An 18,052-nucleotide genomic window follows, 5' to 3' on the forward strand; every position below is an offset into this window, starting at 1 on the left:
TCATCTCAAGTTGCACCTTGGCTTGTGTTTAACATATTTTTAACTTACTTTCTCAGATGTTATACTCTAGTGTAATAAATGTTGCAATGAATCAGCTGAGATTAAAGGGAATGTGGGAAACAGAGCCTTGGTGAGTTTATAGGGAATTGTAGAGAATGGGGTCCTAGTGAGTCTAAATATAGCTTGGGAAATTAAGCTCCAGTGAGTTTAAAGAGAATGCAGAAATAGGGCTCTGTTAAACCATTGGAACCAGATGCCAAACTATTGGAATTTAAAATTATTAATTATTTGATAATGAGTTACTGAAGTTTATCACCCTGCTCAAGTAGCTGCTGTGGATAAAGCAGGTGAGAGGGCAAGTACAAACCCCATTTCCAGAAAAGTTGGGATATTTTCCAAAATGCAATAAAAACAAAAATCTGTGATATGTTAATTCACGTGAACCTTTATTTAACTGACAAAAGTACAAAGAAAAGATTTTCAATAGTTTTACTGACCAACTTAATTGTATTTTGTAAGTATACACAAATTTAGAATTTGATGGCTGTAACACACTCAACAAAAGTTGGGACAGAGTTAAAATAAGATTGGAAAGTGCACAGAATATTCGAGTAACACCGGTTTGGAAGACTCCACATTAAGCAGGCTAATTGGTAGCAGGTGAGGTATCATGATTGAGTATAAAAGTAGTGTCCATCAAAGGCTCAGTCTTTGCAGGCAAGGATGGGTCGTGGCTCACCCCTTTGTGCCAAAATTCGTGAGAGAGTTGTTAATCAGTTCAAAAGGAACATTTCTCAATGCAAGATTGCAGAGAATTTAGGTCTTTCAACATCTACAGTACATAATATTGTGAAAAGATTCAGAGAATTCAGAGACATCTCAGTGCGTAAAGGGCAAGGTCGGAAACCACTGTTGAATGCGCATGATCTTCGAGCCCTCAGGCGGCACTGCCTAAGAAACTGTCGTGTTACTGTGACAATTATAGCCACCTTAAATTTACTTAAGATAGATGCAATTAAAATTTTAGACATTTATGCCAGGTATTCATCTTCAGTGGAACTAAATGTTGTTTTGTAAATGTAAATGCTTCAAAATTTTCATTCAAATTTAACACACTGATGCATTTATATTAGCATAAATAGCATTATCAGCCAGATAAGAAATTCAAGAAGATAGTTTTTACAACGTTGAAGGCATCTAAATGCAAGTTGTTCCTAAGAAATCACTGAACAAGAAAATGAAAGGCTACTGTATATAGCAAAATTGAAAAGAGAAAACAGGCAGAATATAGATACAAAAAACTTTGTATAATCATTTTGATAATATGAAAACTTAAATATCAAATTAGTTTTAAATTGTGTAAAGGACATTATTTTTGAGTTTTATTTTTCTTTATCCTCAGGGACAGTGCATGAGGGAAGATTGAGTTTACTGTACTTTACCATACTGTACATTAACTGTGAGCTTCACGGGAACCAAATTAATTTTCTCAAAGAGTTTGCAGAGGAAGGACCATGAAAGATTTTGAAGGTGAGTTTTGCCCAGAATTTAAGATACTGAATATTAACATTTTGTGCATGTTGAATTAAGCTCATGATCTAACAAAGAGCAAGACTGAGGTGGTGCCGCTGTAGAATATTTAGATTCATTTTCTCACACCACTAAGTTCCTTATTTAAGGAATGCTATTGTCGGAGAATATGAGTGATGATATTTGTAGAAAGAGGGAATACTTGTGCTTCACTGAGTTACATCTTCATGACAACGGCAGTCAGCAAGGCTGGAGACCAGTGAGATCTTGACCTCAGCTACCAACAGAGCCATCTTGAATACAGAAGTGGGGTGGAATCAGCAAGTGATGGAAGAGTGAGTTCACTATTAAAATTAGACACTTGTAGTGTCTGCCCATAATCAAAAAGATTTAATACTACCAATTTCTAAAGGGATACATAATGACAAAAGAATTCAAATAAAACCACAGTATCAATAGATTTATTAACAGTATGAACAGTATTAACTTTTGAAAAAGGATCAAGTACTTTCACGGTGTATATGACAAATTTACTTTTGTATTAACTTTTGTTAACAGTATCAACAGCATCGCAGTAAAAGGTAAAACAGACATCTGCAATCCCTGGACTAACAAACTCCCTTCATTGTTATTAGAACACAATGCTCGTCAGTGCTATTGATTCAATTATATATATAAATAAAATACTGTGTATACAGTCGGCCCTCCTTATCCGCGAGTTCCACATGCGCGAATTCAACCAACCCCGAATTGAGAAAACCCGGAAGTGCTCTTCCAGCACTTGTTGTTCGAGCATGTACAGACTTTTTTCTTCTCATTATTCCATAAACAATGCAGTATAACAACTATTTTACATAGCATTTACATTGTATTAGGTATTATAAGTAATCTAGAGATGATTTAAAGTATACGGGAGGATGTGCGTAGGTTATCGTGGATTGGGATAAAAAAAACCGCAAGTTCTCTGACTAAGTAGGTCGGAACAGGTACATCCGGTATTACTTAGCGTCAGTTAGTCAAACATTTGTCTTAGTATATGGTATATATTTTACCTTTCTATGCATATAAAACACTTAAAGAAACGTATGTTTCAGCGTTGGGTGGTTCAGTGACAGACCGCTCCTGAGCGTACGCTCCATCCACATTTGATGTGGAGGATCAAAAAACTCAAAACCCCAAAACCCAATAATTAAACCACTGCGTTGCTTAGTAACAATTGTAGCTTTCATCGGGGCAGGGCCTTTCTCACTTTATCTTTTAAAATTGTTCCGATCGTTGACCGACTGTAGCCTAACGCTTTTCCAGTGACCGATGGCGTTTCACCTCTTTCCGATCGCTTTATTATTTCCACTTTATTTTCAATTGTGATCGTGGTTATTTTTGTGAACGGAAACACAGCAGGTTCAGAGCTCTGCTGCCGGGTCCTAAAATGTCCATCACTTTGAGACAGATTAAATAAGGTCCGGGGTTCCGCTGGGTCCTAAAGTCCACAGCATTGAGACAGGGTGAATGCTTTTTTGCACCGCGGACCGGTTTAATATTGTCAGTATTCTTGCGGACCGGCTGACGGAGGGGTGGGGGTGGGTGGGGTGTTAATCACGACCGGAATATAGGTGAAACTGTAAGTCACTTGTAAGTGGCTAATAATACACTCAATTTCATTTCTAAAAGGGTTCATCTAAAGAATTTAATATTAAACATACAGCGCATATTTTCCTCCCATGAATATAGTGATAAGTCAATTATAAGTCACTTATAACTCAATAGCATCATAACATTTTAAGTAATGTTTGGATATTAAACACACAGCGCATATTTTCCTCGTATGAACATATAAAATCATTGCAACACACCAATATCGGTGAATCAGTGGGAGCCCTGGGCTTGTTTCCCTGCAACAAGATGGTCCCATCGAGGGGTGATGGGAGACAGTGGTACTCGAAGGGGGTTCCTTATGTCCAGTCTATTCCGCAATTTCGTTTTCGTTGCATTCATTGCGGAAAATCCTGCTTCGCGAAGATATGATGTTGGAAATGGAAGCAACGTTTTTAGTGCTTTTGTGGTTATCACAGGATATTCAGCCTTGACTTTGATCCAGAATGCCAGCAGAGATGTTATGTCAAACATACTTTTCAGCCCACCGTCATTTGCAAGCCCGAGTAGTTGATCTTCTTCCCGCGCTGACATGGTTGATTCACCAGGGACATTCACAAATGGGTCACGGACCCATTCCTTTGCATGGCTTGGATCATTTGCAGTTAGGAAGTAACGCTCGAATTCTGTCGACAGCGAAGTCAGGTGAGCGCACACCAGTTGTGAGAAAGACGGTGCAGCCTCAGTCTCTCCCAAAATCCCAGCTAATGTTGGGAACATGTCAAATATGCCCCTGTCCACTCGCCGTCCCTACATTTTCGGTTTGGCTTTGAAAGCAGACACATTTATCTGCCAACTTGAAGACAGTTGTCATTCTCCCCTGAAGTGACAAATTGAGTTCATTGAGCAGGTTTAAGATGTCACACGGATAAGCAAGTTTTGCTATCCACTCCTCGTCACTGAAGTGTGCTGCCAGTGGTGACTTTTTTCCTGAAAGAAATCTCTGTAGCGATTGGACAGCTTGTCTCCACATATCACACACAGGGGGCTTGGAGCGTGCGAGTCACCGGTCGCAATAAAGCCATATTATGTACGACTCGTTGTATTTTCTGTTGAAGGAAGCTTTCTTTTTTTTTGCAGTCTCTGCCTCAGCTGCCTCTGCGTTATCATCATCGTTAGGCCTTTTATGTCCTCTTCCACCTCTTCCAAAGAAACTCTCAAGCGACGTTTGTTTTTTACTCATATCGACTGATGACCTCGTGTGGGTAATGACCTCACGTGCGTAATGACTTCGAGTGCGCTCAAGCTCAACAGTGGGCGTGACAGGGAATGAGGAAAGTTGCAGCTGACTCATATCACTTCATATCGCCAAGTCATATCATTTCCTCATGGCCCAGTAGTGCATGCTTTGCGGCCCGGTGGTTGGGGACCACTGGAATAAGGGACTTGAGCATCCGCGTTTTTTGGTATCCACGAGGGGTCCCGGAACCAATCCCTCGCAGATAAGGAGGGCCGACTGTATATAACTTCAGCCTCCATCCTTTGTACCTGACACATGTGGGTTCCTTTTGAACAATGGGCTGATCCATATCATCACTTCATCACTTGAGGTCTTTTTAACTATTTATTAAAATGATTAGAAATTGATTGTTTTCTTTAAGAAAGGGTCCAATCAAGGAGGAAGTTATGCAGTCTACAATGACCAGATGTATACATAGGGAAGATCTCTTTTTGTGAACAAAGCTGATGTGTTCCTCATTCATGGGGGAGTTTGGAGAAAGTAAAGGCTAATGAGATCTAGTACCAGCTGACCGCAAATCTAGTTCTGTTGAACACTGATCACTTTTCTGTTGACGGCTCTAGACTGCATCAGGTATGGAAAAAGAAGTACAGCCGGAGCAGGAACAGATGTTGAGCAACCTGTAACAAAGCAGACACAATGTTACCTCTGTTCTGAATATCTAGATCAGTAAGGATCATGGTGGATTTTTTTGCCTATTTATAAATGTGTGCAGTGCAAGACTAATCAGCTCTGCTTATGGACTCTTCAGAACTGTTGTGAAGACGTCGAGATAATGAAGTGATAGATTTCATTTTCTCCTGCAGGCCAAAAATACTTGTTTTCAGAGTTTTTCCTTTGTGTTACCCTTTAGAGCCTTATTGTTTCTATCACTGCCAGTGTTTGAGAGTCTTCTTGAATTGATTAGGATGTTCTCTTTTAAAAAGTTATCTCTAAAGAAAGCTAATTGTGTAGAGGACTCACGAATCAGTAAGTACATTTGGATTTCCTAGACATTTAAACCAAGTTACCACAAGTTTAAACAAGTAGCATACTTGAACATATATGGGAGTATGATAGGGTATATGAGACATAGACTTTATCAGCCTTTAAGGATTGGAACATAGCTGGTACTGATTTAGTAACTTTTTGTGGAGTCTTAGGCATATGTTTGGATTGGTGAAGATCAATTGTTGCATTTTTTGTTTCATCAATTAAAATAATGTTGGAAACTAGTAAACATTTCCTTGGGTATAAAATCAAAACCTAACCCGAACCCAGCCTGCGCATACCCAATCCAAACTGTGACATAGCGGCAGTGAGGCACCCGTTGGTCAGGGTCCATCATGGATGTTGTGTCCTAGCAGTCTAGATATGCAAGCCTGAGCAGTACAATGTGGAGGAAGCTGTTGCCTATGTAACAAGTCCCCCTCTCCACGCATCTGATGAACCCAAAGGAACGGCAGAGATCTATGCAATTCGGCACCAGCAGCATTGCAGGAGTTGCTAGTTGGCATTGAACTCAATGTAGGACTGCCTTAGAGACTCCAGCTCTGGATATTTCCCTCAGGGTTTACTCCTGAAGCCTTCCCCTATGATTGGGTATTACCGCATGGCAACAGAGGTTTGAGATCAAAGATTTCCTCCTAGATGAGCTGCCAACCACGGCTGATGAGCCCCATTTGCCCAAAGCGACTGGTTTTAAGGTGCCAGTAACCCACCTTTACCTCTTCTCCTGTCAGTAGAAACGGTTCCACTAGACATAGTAGCTAAGCCACATGTGTAGGCCGGGAGCTAAACTTGGTTGTCAGAGACTACTTGAGCTGCACGCCATAGTGGGAGCTTATCCCCACTATCACCCCCAGGTTATAACAACCTTAAGGAACCTTATAACACTTATCGTGCTTGACTCTATTATTCTCAAACCAACTCAAAGGTAATTGCAAAAAAAATTGATAAAATAATATTGGAATCAGATTTATTAATTCTGACTTGTATGCAGTGAAATTTTGCTGTTCTGCATATAAACTGGGTCAGCATGGTACAGCTTTACTTGTTTGGAAACTGTATGTTTTATCAGATTATATCCCTGATCTGAACCCAAGATATATAAGTAGCTCGTATCAGGTCAGGTAGAGAGAAATTGACAGCCTACTTGTCGAGTTAGTCTGTTGATAGGTTAGGTTTGAGTAGACTTCACAGGAACTGTTCAAGTGGCAACTGTGGTAAAGTGTGTCCAGAAGTTGGATTTCATCCTTATTTTGGTATGTTAATACAACTATTTGGAACCCCTCCAAAGGAAAATAATGAAAATGGTCCAAAAAAAGGAAGTAAATGCAGTGGTACTTCGTACCCAGAATAGTGCACTAAATTAGTGGTTGTGCAGTTCCTAGTCCTGAAAGGGGTCTTCAGGAGAAGCTCACTGTGTGTGTGTGTGTGTTTGTACATGTATACTTCCCATTCACCTTTTTGCTATGTCTTGAATGTCCCTCTGCATTTGCAAGGTGCCGCTTTGATGAGAAGTGTATCAAGAAGCTACAGTATATTTTAAGCATTGGAAACATTTTCCATAAATGCTGCCTAGCCTGCTGAGTTCCTCCCCCATTTTGTGCGTGTTGCTTGTAATAACTTTATTAAATTGAATTGACTTTATTTCTTACATCCTTCATATACATGAGCAGTAAAAATCTATATACGTCTCTGTCTAAATGTGCAATATGCAATTTATAGTAATTTATAATAAATAGTATGTACAACTCAACAGTCAGTATAACATAGAAATACAATGGCCTGGTGGAAGAAGCTGTCCCGGAGCCTGTTGGTCCTGGATTTTATGCTGCGGTACTGTTTCCTGGATGGTAGAAGCTGGAACAGTTTGTGGTTAGGGTGACTCAGGTTTCCAATGATCCTTCGGGCCCCTTTCACACACCTGTCTCTGTAAATGTCCTGAATAGTGGGAAGTTCACATCACAGATGCGCTGGGCTGTCCACACCACTCTCTGCAGGGTTCTGCGATTGAGGGAAGTATTCCCATACTAGGCAGTGATGCAGCCAGTCAAGATGCTATCAATTGTGCCCCTGTAGAAAGTTCTTAGGATTTGGGTCCCATACCAGACTTCTTCAACTGAGGTGAAAGAGGAGCTGTTGTGCCTTCTTTTTATCTCACAGCCAGTATGTACAGACCACGTGAGATCCTCGGTGATGTGTATGCCGAAGAACTTAAAGCTGTTCACCCTCTCAACCCCAGATTCATTGATGTCAATAGAGGTTAGCCTGTCTCCATTCCTCTTGTAGTCCACAACCAGCTGCTTTGTTTTTATGACATTGAGGGAGAGGTTGTTTTCTTGACACCACCGTGTCAAGGTGATGACTTCTTCTTTGTAGGCTGCCTCATTATTATCTGAGATTAGGCCAATCAGTGTAGTGTCATCAGCAAATTCAATTAGCAAATTGGAGCTGTGGGTGGCGACATAGAGACATAGGTATACAGAGAGTAAAGGAGTGGGTTTAGGACACAGCCCTGAGGGGCACCTGTGTTGAGGGTTAGAGGGGCAGAGGAGAGGGAGCCCGCTCTTACCATCTGCCGGCGAACTGACAGTAAGTCCGGGATCCATTAACTATTACTCATAAAGGTATTCTCTGATGTGAGTTTCTAACAAAATCATAAAAGACAGCAACAGGGAAGTCTGGACATTTCTGATTGCTGTCATCTATGATACTGTATAGAATAACATTAGTATATATTTAGGATGTAAGATATGCGGAATAGTAAAAGGCTGTTTTGATATGTTTAGTATTTGTGTTGTAATAACTAGTAATGTGGTTTATCTTATGAAAACTGATCTTACCATAGGGGATTTCTGTCCTCACCTCGCTGTAAAATAATACATCTCCCAAAATAGAAGATTTTAATTTGTTTGTGTTTATTAATGCTTGCTTTATCTAGAGCTAAGGAAACTGTGCTGTACTGACAATCCTGATGAAATCAAGATGACTGCAGCCAGTAACGGTAAGTTATACTCAGATACTCACTATGTCCATGGAGGAGCAAAACACTTAATATTTCCATATTCTGACCAATTTTGCTGCATGGATCTCTATCATGTGACATCAGTCAGAACTACACTGAAGATAGATTGCTGCTTTTATAGTAAATTATTTTTACTGACGTTAAATACCAGTGTATTGATCCTTTAAAATAATGGACTAAGGAATTTTGAATATTTTGTGTGCTGCGGAATTCTGAGGGCATTGTTTTCACATCATATATGTAGCCTTATTTCTAAATATATTTTCTGCTCCTCCAACTCTTTGTGATGAAATGTTTTCCTCAGGGTTACTATGCAGCTTGTACGGCAGAGTTTTGAATTTCTGGGCTTGGTATGGCACATTTGGCGGTGGAGAGATGCAGGATCCAGTGGATCAGAGTATGGTTTCATTGTCCATGGTAGAAGTAGTTGCTAACAACAAAGCAAAGGTTGGATGCATTTCATTTGGGCAATAGCTGCCACAAGAAACTTGTGGACACAGCTCTAACTCGGCATAATACAGAAACCAGCCTCCCCTCCATGGACTCTGTCGTTGCTCCTTGCCACCTCTGGAAAGCAGCCAACATAATCAAAGACTCCCACCAATCCTGGACACTCTCTCTTCTCCCTTTTCCCACTGGGTAAAAGATCCAAACATCTGAAAGACAAACCATCAGTCTCAAGGACAGCTTCCATCGTGCTGTTATAAGACTATTATGATAAGATGGACTCTTGATCTCAAAGCATTGTAGTAATGAAGTAATCTGTATATTCACTCTATCTGTGTTAACAACAAAGCAATTTTTACTGTTTACTGCTCATTTCCTTAGATGAATGTTCAGACAATGAGCAAAGCAATGCTACCCTGATTTGTACTTTCTGCTCAAATGGCTTAGTAGGTAAAGGTACTGCTTTGGAGGCCAGAAGGTCCATATTGTTACCGATCTGTATTTGTTAACCTCAACTAGAGTGCTGGATTGTGCCATTGTAAATGGAAAAGACCTCATTTTAGATCACTATCAAGGAACTCTGGCCAAGAGATGAAGTCACTGTTTGATAGACCATGATGTCATTGTGCTGAAATGGCCGAGTAACACTTAGCATTAAATCCCATACATATGTATCTCTGGCATGTTATCCCATCAAGAGTTATTAGAAAATGTAAAACATATCTTTGCTTACCAGTGCTCAATGTATATGAACATACTGTATTTTTCAGTCCATATAAAGTGTGTGAACCTATCCACAGGTGCTGCTTGGGTACCCCCAATATCGCACATGCTGCTCCAGATTCCAGCATCTGCAGTCACTTTGTACCTAAATATTCTTTGTTGAATGTACTCATCATCTCACATTTAATCCCCTTTAATTCAACAATGCTGAATACAATCAGTGTGCATTTTGCTCTGGTGATATAAGATAGTTTACTCTGCAGATTGTTCAGAAAGTAATCCACAGGAAAATAAAATAACCCCAAAACTTAGGAAAGTAAAACCTCAGTATGAGCTGTCTCTAAGAATGCATTGCTTAGATCCCAGATAAATGTGCAGTATTCCAAAGTATTTATGTAACTGTGTAACATAAGCTTTTGAATAAAATCTTATTCCTTACATGTAATCTGCAGTTCTGCTTGTCTAGATTACCACATCTCAAACTCCAAGGTATTATAAATAAAGAGAAGTTGTTATTTTATGAAGATATGGAAGATTGTATGAAAGCATTATGCTGATAAAACATGATCTTTATTGAAACAGAGTAAACAGATTTCTTGTACTCTTTTAGAAATTGGTTAAATACAGTGTAATCAGTTTTTAAATCCTTTGTATTTTTAGTCCCTTGTTTAGCCTCTTATTAACTGTATGGACTATTTATTTAATTAACAGAGTGTTTTGTTTACCACAGGATGTAAATGTCCTATATGCTGTTGAAATAACTGTTTATATTGATTATATTTTTGTATCTATGTGAAACCTAATGGGGGTGGGGGGAGGGCCTTTATTTATGTATGTATGTATGTATGTATGTATGTATGTATGTGCCATCGTGAACAATAGCCAGATCAGAAATGCTGACCAAGTCAACTAGTTCCCAAAGAGAACTCTGATAGTCCAATCAGATGGTTCACTGCTGCTCAGCGACAGAACACAAAAAAATCATGTACAATTAAGAAACATTAAAAAATGGTAGAAATACTGGAGTCATGATGATCATGATGAACTCTACTGGAGAGAGACATTTATATACATGCCATCCTCCATATTTCAAAGAGATTGAAGGATAAGGTTGCAGAGTGACAAAACGTGCCAGGAGCACTTGGAATTAAAAACTAATCCCTACCGGGAGAAAACAACACCTGTTCTTTCCACACTGTTCTCCAGCAGTTTAACGACTAAGTCCAGCCGGAACATAACTCACAAGTGCTCTTGAAAGTCAGTTATTAACCCTACCTACTAACAACCAAGCATTGCCATCTTGGTCCCCTTCATGATAGCTTATGAAGAAGCATGTGCCTTCCCTCCCAGAGATGATAGGTGTTTGTGCACTCGACTCTTGAAAGCTTGGACCCCATCGTTGCAGATGTTTCCAACCACAGCATCTGGAAGGCTGTTCCAAATTCTGATAGCACAGTGAAGGAAGCTTCTATCCAGTGTGTAGGTTCTCGCCTAACAGTCCTTGATTCTGTTCTGCCTTCAATCCTTAACTTGACCATCAGTTTCCCATCGATACCTTATCAGGTTATTTCCTTAGGATCTATAAATTTATTAATCTCAGTCTTTAATGTAATTAACAACTATCTGTTCAGATCTTTCAAAGACAGAGAACTCCAAAGCCCATAATTATTTGAATTAATAAGCTTCCATTTCAATTACAACTACTTAATATTTTGAATCCATGAGCCCTAGATCAGGCAGTGTGTATTTGATTGCTAAGGGAGGTTGTGGAGGTGTAGTGTGTTAGTGTTGTTAGGTGGTAATAACTGTCACTCTAATATATTCTAATGACAGAATCTTTTTCAAACTAGCACGTAAAGATGTGATGTTTGACTAAGGCACAAAAGTCGGCTTGGAAACATGACTAAGTTTCCACTTAAAATGGAGGTAAAATCAAGAGAGATAAAATAAAAACTATTTGAGGAAACTATAAAATGAATGATACTATGAAGATGTGGAATGTGTTGGGCACAATTGTTTATACATCTTTCTAATCTTTACGTCAATTGGCTATTGATGACTACAAAGATATCAATCTCACTCTCCAAAGTGAAATTGTATGATCTAATCTAAAATCATCTCTCCAAGAATTTGAATATTTCCTCTCTGCTTCTGATCCACAGAGAGAAAATCAATGGATTTGTAACCCATTCTCAGCTGAAGGCCTTGCTGTTGCAAACATTAGAATAGTTCCTCTAGCTGTCAAATGATTAGGGCCCATAGTTACAATTACCTTAACTGTTTCCGAGATTAAATTGAAGACAGAATATTTGGACCTCATTAAATTTAAAGTCAAAATCTTATCGCCATTCCATTCTTAACTTTGCAATTCGATCTTTCGCAAAAGTTGCAATTAAAATGGAGCGCCAAAACAGATTGAGTATTTAAAAGTTGCCACCAGTATCTTTACCTCACATTAATTTCTAGATTGAACTGGATCCTTGATTCCTCACAGTCTGTGTGGATCCGAAATAGCATCTCCTCGCTGACAATCAACACTGCTGTACCTCAAGGATGCGTGCTTTAGCCCACTGCTCTACTCTCTCTACACCCACAATTGCGTGGTTAGGCACAGCTCAGATGCCAACTATAAGTTTGCTGACTGCATAAGTAATTGTTGGCAGAATTTCAGATGGTGATAAGGAGGCATACAGGAGTGAGGTAGATCAGCTAGTTGAGTGGTGTCGCAGCAACAACTTTGCACTCAATGTCAGTAAGATCAAAGAACAGATTGGGGTCTTCAGGAAGGAGAAGTCGAGGGAACACACACCTGTTGTCATCGTGGGAACAAATGTGGAAAGGGTGAGCAGTTTCAGCTTCGTGAGTGTCAACATCTCTGAGGATCTATCTGTGGCCCAACATATTGATACAATTACAAAGAAGGCATGACCGGCTATTTTTCTTTGGGTGTTTGCGGAGAATTGTTATGTTACCAAAGGCACCCACAAATTTCTACAGATGTACCATGGAGAACATTTTAACTGTTGGCATCACCATCTGATATGGTGTGTGGGGGGGGAGCTATTACACAAGAATGTAAATCTCTGCAGAAAGTTGTAAACTCAGCTCCATCATGGACACTAACCTCCCCAGCATCCAGGATATCTTCAAAAGGCGTTGCTCAAAAGGGTGGCACCCATCATTAAAGACCCTCCTTCATCCAAGACATGCCCTGTTCTCATTGCTACTGTCAGGGACGAGGTACAGGAGCCTGAAGGCACACACTCAACAATTCAGGAGCAGGTTCTTCTCCTCTGCCATTAGATTCTGAATGGACATTGAACCCATGAGCCCTACCTCACTACTTTTTCTCTTTTTTTTGCACTACTTATTTACTTTAATTTTCTTTTTTTATATGTATTTATTTTATATTTATTGTTTTTATTATATATTGCATTGTGCTGCGAAACAACAAATTTCATGACATACTGTATGCTAATGATATTAAACCTTGATTCTGATTCTGAAGACAAGTTTATTGAGTCTTTTTTTTTCAGTGAGGTATGATTATGTACACAACACAACTGTGTGCACTATTCAATGGGAGGTGTTCCTGTGCCTTTAAATTTGTTGCAGGTGTGATGATTTGAATTTAACATTTTGTAGAATCTCTTGGATCTTAGCTTACCCTCTTCCAATTTCTGTTGTTTTAAGGTACTGACTTTGTTTTCCATATGACTATAATAATTTATCTTGCTCCTTTCCTAATACCTATTTTATTGCGCTTGAAGCATGAGAGAAATAGTTCCTCTCAAAGTGATTCTCTGGCTAAAATCACCTAACTTGGCATTGATCAGGAATCAGGAATCAGACCTTCTCTGTTTGGCCCTGTATTTTCAGTTCACTTGAAGTATTCAAGACCCAATTGATAGCCCGGGCCCTCGGCAGCTGGAAGTGGCAGCGGAGCCTCCCCCGTTACTCGGTCCGACCCAGAGCGCATGACGATGCGACCTGCCGATTGATTCCCGCGGGACGTGTCCGCCTACCTCAAAGAGCTGACAACAACACACTGCATCGATGGAAGCCTGAAAAGATGCACTATTTACTGAGGAAGCGTAGGAAAAGAGCTGGGCTGCTGGTCAGATTGAAGCTGAGGGGCTTCAGGGTCCCTATGCCCACCATCCTACTAGCTAATGTGCAAGCCATAGAGAACAAGATGGATGATCTTAAAGGGAGACTCACCTACTGCAGGGAGATGCAGAACTGCTGTGTATTCTGTTTCACCGAGACCTGGCTCTCCCCTGCCACCCCTGACTGTGCCATCGGAGGGATTTTCGATCCATCGGATGGACCGCACGGCGTCTTCGTGCAAGACGAGGGGAGGTGGTGTCTGACTACTGATCAACACTGGGTGGTGCTCGGACACAGTGGCACTGACAAGCTCCTGCAGCCCGGACCTGGAACATCTGTCGGTGAAGTGTCGTCCCTACTATCTGCCACGGGAATTCACCTTGGTCATACTGACAGCAGTCTACATTCCCCCCCAGGCGGACATGGAGTGTGCTCTGAACATACTATATGCCAACATCAGTGAACTTGAGACCAGGTATCCGGAATCTTTGCTCATTACAGCCGGGGACTTTAACCAGGCCAACCTCAGAAAGGCCCTGCCAAAGTTATATCAACATGTCTCCTGCCCCACTAGAGGCCCGAATATACTTGACCACTGCTACACAGCAGTCAAGGATGCCTACCGTTCCATCCCATGACCTCTCTTAGGAAAATCAGACCATCAGGCTGTACTCCTCCTCCCGGCTTACAGAAACTGAAACGGGAGGTCACGGTGTCAAAAGTAGTGTCGCATTGGATGGAGGTAACGGATGAGGTCCTCCGTGACTGCTTTGAATCAGTGGACTGGTTAGTATTTAAGGACTTGGCAGCTAACATCGATGAGTATGCCTCAGATGTCAGGGACTTTATTTGGAAATGCATGGAGGACTGTGTATCTCGCAAGACGATCCGGGTATTCCCTAACCAGAAACCTTGGATGAATTATGAGGTCAGGTCCCTTTTAAAGGCTAGAGCTGCGACTTTTAGGTCTGGGGATACCAGTCGCTACACGGAATCCAGGCGTGAATTCCAGAAAGCCATTAAGGGCGCCAAGAGGCAATATCGAGCCAAGTTGGAAGCCCAGGCTAACCAGAGGGATGCCAGTAGACTATGGCAGGGTCTAATTGAGATCACTGGGCGCAAAGAAAAGGCTGGGAATATCAATAACTGTGGCGCTTCTCTTCCTGACGAACTTAACATATTCTACGCAAGATTCGAACAGAAGAGTGTCCCGCTCCCTCCGGATGAACCGGACCTGGTGGCATCGAGATTCATCGTCACCGAGGAGGACGTTAGAAAGGCCTTCCTAAAGATAAATCCAAGGAAGGCGATGGGCCCAGATGGCGTCCCAGGACATCTTCCACTGCTCCTTGCTTCAGTCTAAGATCCCCTCGTGTTTTAAGAAGGCAACGATAATCCCAGTGCCGAAGAAGAGCAAGGTGACATGCCTGAATGACTATCGACCTGTGGCTCTGACATCAATTGCTATGAAGTGCTTCGAGAGATTGGTTATGGCACACATCAACCACAGCCTCGACGCTTTGCAATTCGCCTACTGGAGCAACAGGTCAACGACAGATGCCATCTCTCTCGCTCTACATTCCTCCTTAGAACACCTGGAGAATAAAGATGCATACGTAAGACTCCTTTTCATTGACTACAGCTCTGCCTTTAATACCATCATTCCAAATAAACTGATTCCTAAGCTCCGGAACCTGGGTCTTAGCACTCAGATCTGCAGCTGGATCTTCAACTTCCTCACAGACAGGACCCAGGCTGTAAAAATAGGGGACAAGCTTTCCTCTACAATCACTCTGAGCACTGGTGCCCCACAAGGCTGTGTACTCAGCCCCCTGCTGTACTCACTGTACACCCATGATTGTGCAGCCAAGTTTCCATCAAACTCAATATATAAGTTTGCTGATGACACAACAATTGTAGGCCGTATCTCGGGTAATCATGCGTTTGAGTACAGAGAGGAAATTAAGAACCTTGGTGGCATGGTGCGAAGGCAATAACCTATCCCGCAATGTCAGCAAGACGAAGGAATTGCTTGTTGACTTCAGAAGGAGTAGTGGACCGCACAACCCAATTTACATCGGTGGTGTGCAAGTGGAACAGGTCAAAAGCTTTAAGTTCCTCAGGGTCAATATCACAAATGACCCGACTTGGTCCAACCAAGCAGAGTTCACTGCCAAGAAGGCCCACCAGTGCCTTTATTTCCTGAGAAAACTAAAGAAATTTGGCCTGTCCCTTAAAACCCTCACTAATTTTTATAGATGCATTGTAGAAAGCATTCTTCTAGGGTGCATCACAACCTGGTATGGAAGTTGTCCTGTCCAAGACCGAAAGAAGCTGCAGAAGATCATGAACACAGCGCAGCACATCACACAAACCAATCTTCCGTCCTTGGACTCACTTTACACCGCACGCTGTCAGAGCAGTGCTGCCAGGATAATCAAAGACACGACCCACCCAGCCAACACACCTTTCGTCCCTCTTTCCTCTGGGGGAAGGCTCAGGAGCTTGAAGACTCGTACGACCAGATTTGGGAACAGCTTCTTTCCAACTGTGATAAGACTGCTGAACGGATCCTGACCCGGATCTGAGCCGTACCCTCCAAATATCTGGACCTGCCTCTCGGTTTTTTTGCACTACCTTACTTCCCATTTTTCTATTTTCTATTTATGATTTATAATTTAAAGTTTTAATATTCACTAATTTTAACTATTTTAAATATTTTTAATATTTAATATTTGTAATCCAGGGAGTGAGAAGCACAGAATCAAATATCGCTGTGATGATCGTACGTTCTAGTACTAATTGTTTGGCAACAATAAAGTATAAAGTAAAGTAAAGTACTCCTTCAGAGGTTTATTCACTAGTTCAGTACTATTTGAATACTGACTTTCTGTTTCAAGTAAGAAACAACTGCTAAACTATTAATTAATATTTTCCAAAAGAGTTCTTGTTAAATGTGCACTTAGAAAATTAAAATAAGTTACCATATTGGGTAAATTTATCCACTCCTATCTCATTTTATAAAATGAGATTTAAATAAACTGTAGCCATCTCACTGCCAGTAATTCATTATGGGTTAAAAACCACTTAAGCCACTGGGAGAAGTCGCACAACCCATAAGTGACTGCATGGAAGCAGAAGGTACACATTGACATTTCAGGTTGAGTGAGTCGGGAATTTTGACCTGAAGCATTGACATTCAGCTTTTGCTTCCACCAATGCTGCTTGACTTGCTGAGTTCTCCCAAGGTGCTGCCTTTTGTTCCAGATTCCAGCATCTGCAGTCATTTATGGGTTGTGTGATGTAGAATAGGCCTAAAGAATAATGTTAATTGAACTGAAATACAGGGATTATAAAACAGAAAATGCTGGAAAGGCTTGACAGGCCAGGTGAATCTGAGAAGAGAAACTGTTAAAGGTCTGTTACTCTTGTTTGCTGAGTGTTCCTGAATTTCTGTTTTGATTTGGTGGAACTATGCAATCAAAAGTCCTGGACAGAGAACACCCTGACAATTCCCCCAGAATCCAAACTATTTTAAATCCAATTCTGCAGGAGAAAGTGCCCCACTGAACAAGGGTGTTTCTCTTTCTACAGATGTTGCCTAATCTGGACTTTTTGTTTTTATTTCAGATTTCTGGCACCTGCAGATTTTTGATTTTCAATTATTGAAAAGTAGGGAGATATGACCTGTATCTCAATCATCCCAGGCAATGTCACCTGTTTTTAGTGCTATTCATGTCCAACTCAACCCCACTCTTGGTAACAGTATCTTTTTTGCTTTCTAGCCTTTCAATATTCCTCCCTATGATTTTGGGGAAATGTTTATACTTATCTGAACTGAGTGGGGATCCAGAGTACACAATGGTCTTGTCAGACTGTGTAGATTATTTTTCTAAGAATGATTACTGGAAAACTAAAAAATAGCAAGTCACAAAACTTTTTTTCTTATATTCAGGTATTGAGAAGGACATAAAGAAGGGCGGAAACCTTATACTCCAGACTGGGAAGGGCATCCTAAAACTGAAAAAGAAGAAAGAGGTGCGTGAAAATTTATCCGCTGTGATTAAGGGCCAGAATGGAGAAAGCACAGAAAATCTGTGTTTGGAAGTGGAAAGGAAAGGCCAGAAGAACTTTTCACAAAAAGGGAGATCTGTTCTGGAGCAGAAACAGGTCAAGACATGTCTTGATGAAGGGTATGTCAACAAACCAGGAAACATCAATAATAAGAACACTGAAGAGAAGGCCAAGCACAAGACCAAAGGTGTTGGATGCACAATTAAAACAAATAAGGTGTGGTTCTGAAATATACTACCTCAGACCTTAATCGATGAACTAAATGT

At 40.8% G+C, this 18,052-nt stretch overlaps 1 long non-coding RNA gene across 1 annotated transcript; it reads left to right on the forward strand.

Annotated features, from left to right (window-relative positions):
- Positions 1–1,400: 1,400 nt before the first annotated feature.
- Positions 1,401–17,706, forward strand: LOC134346263 (uncharacterized). The gene is made up of 3 exons (XR_010017882.1): positions 1,401–1,530; positions 8,349–8,411; positions 17,668–17,706. It is a non-coding gene; the product is annotated as an uncharacterized LOC134346263 (long non-coding RNA).
- Positions 17,707–18,052: the final 346 nt, after the last annotated feature.

This window comes from Mobula hypostoma, chromosome 5, assembly GCF_963921235.1.
Source record: "Mobula hypostoma chromosome 5, sMobHyp1.1, whole genome shotgun sequence".
NCBI lineage: Eukaryota > Metazoa > Chordata > Chondrichthyes > Myliobatiformes > Myliobatidae > Mobula > Mobula hypostoma.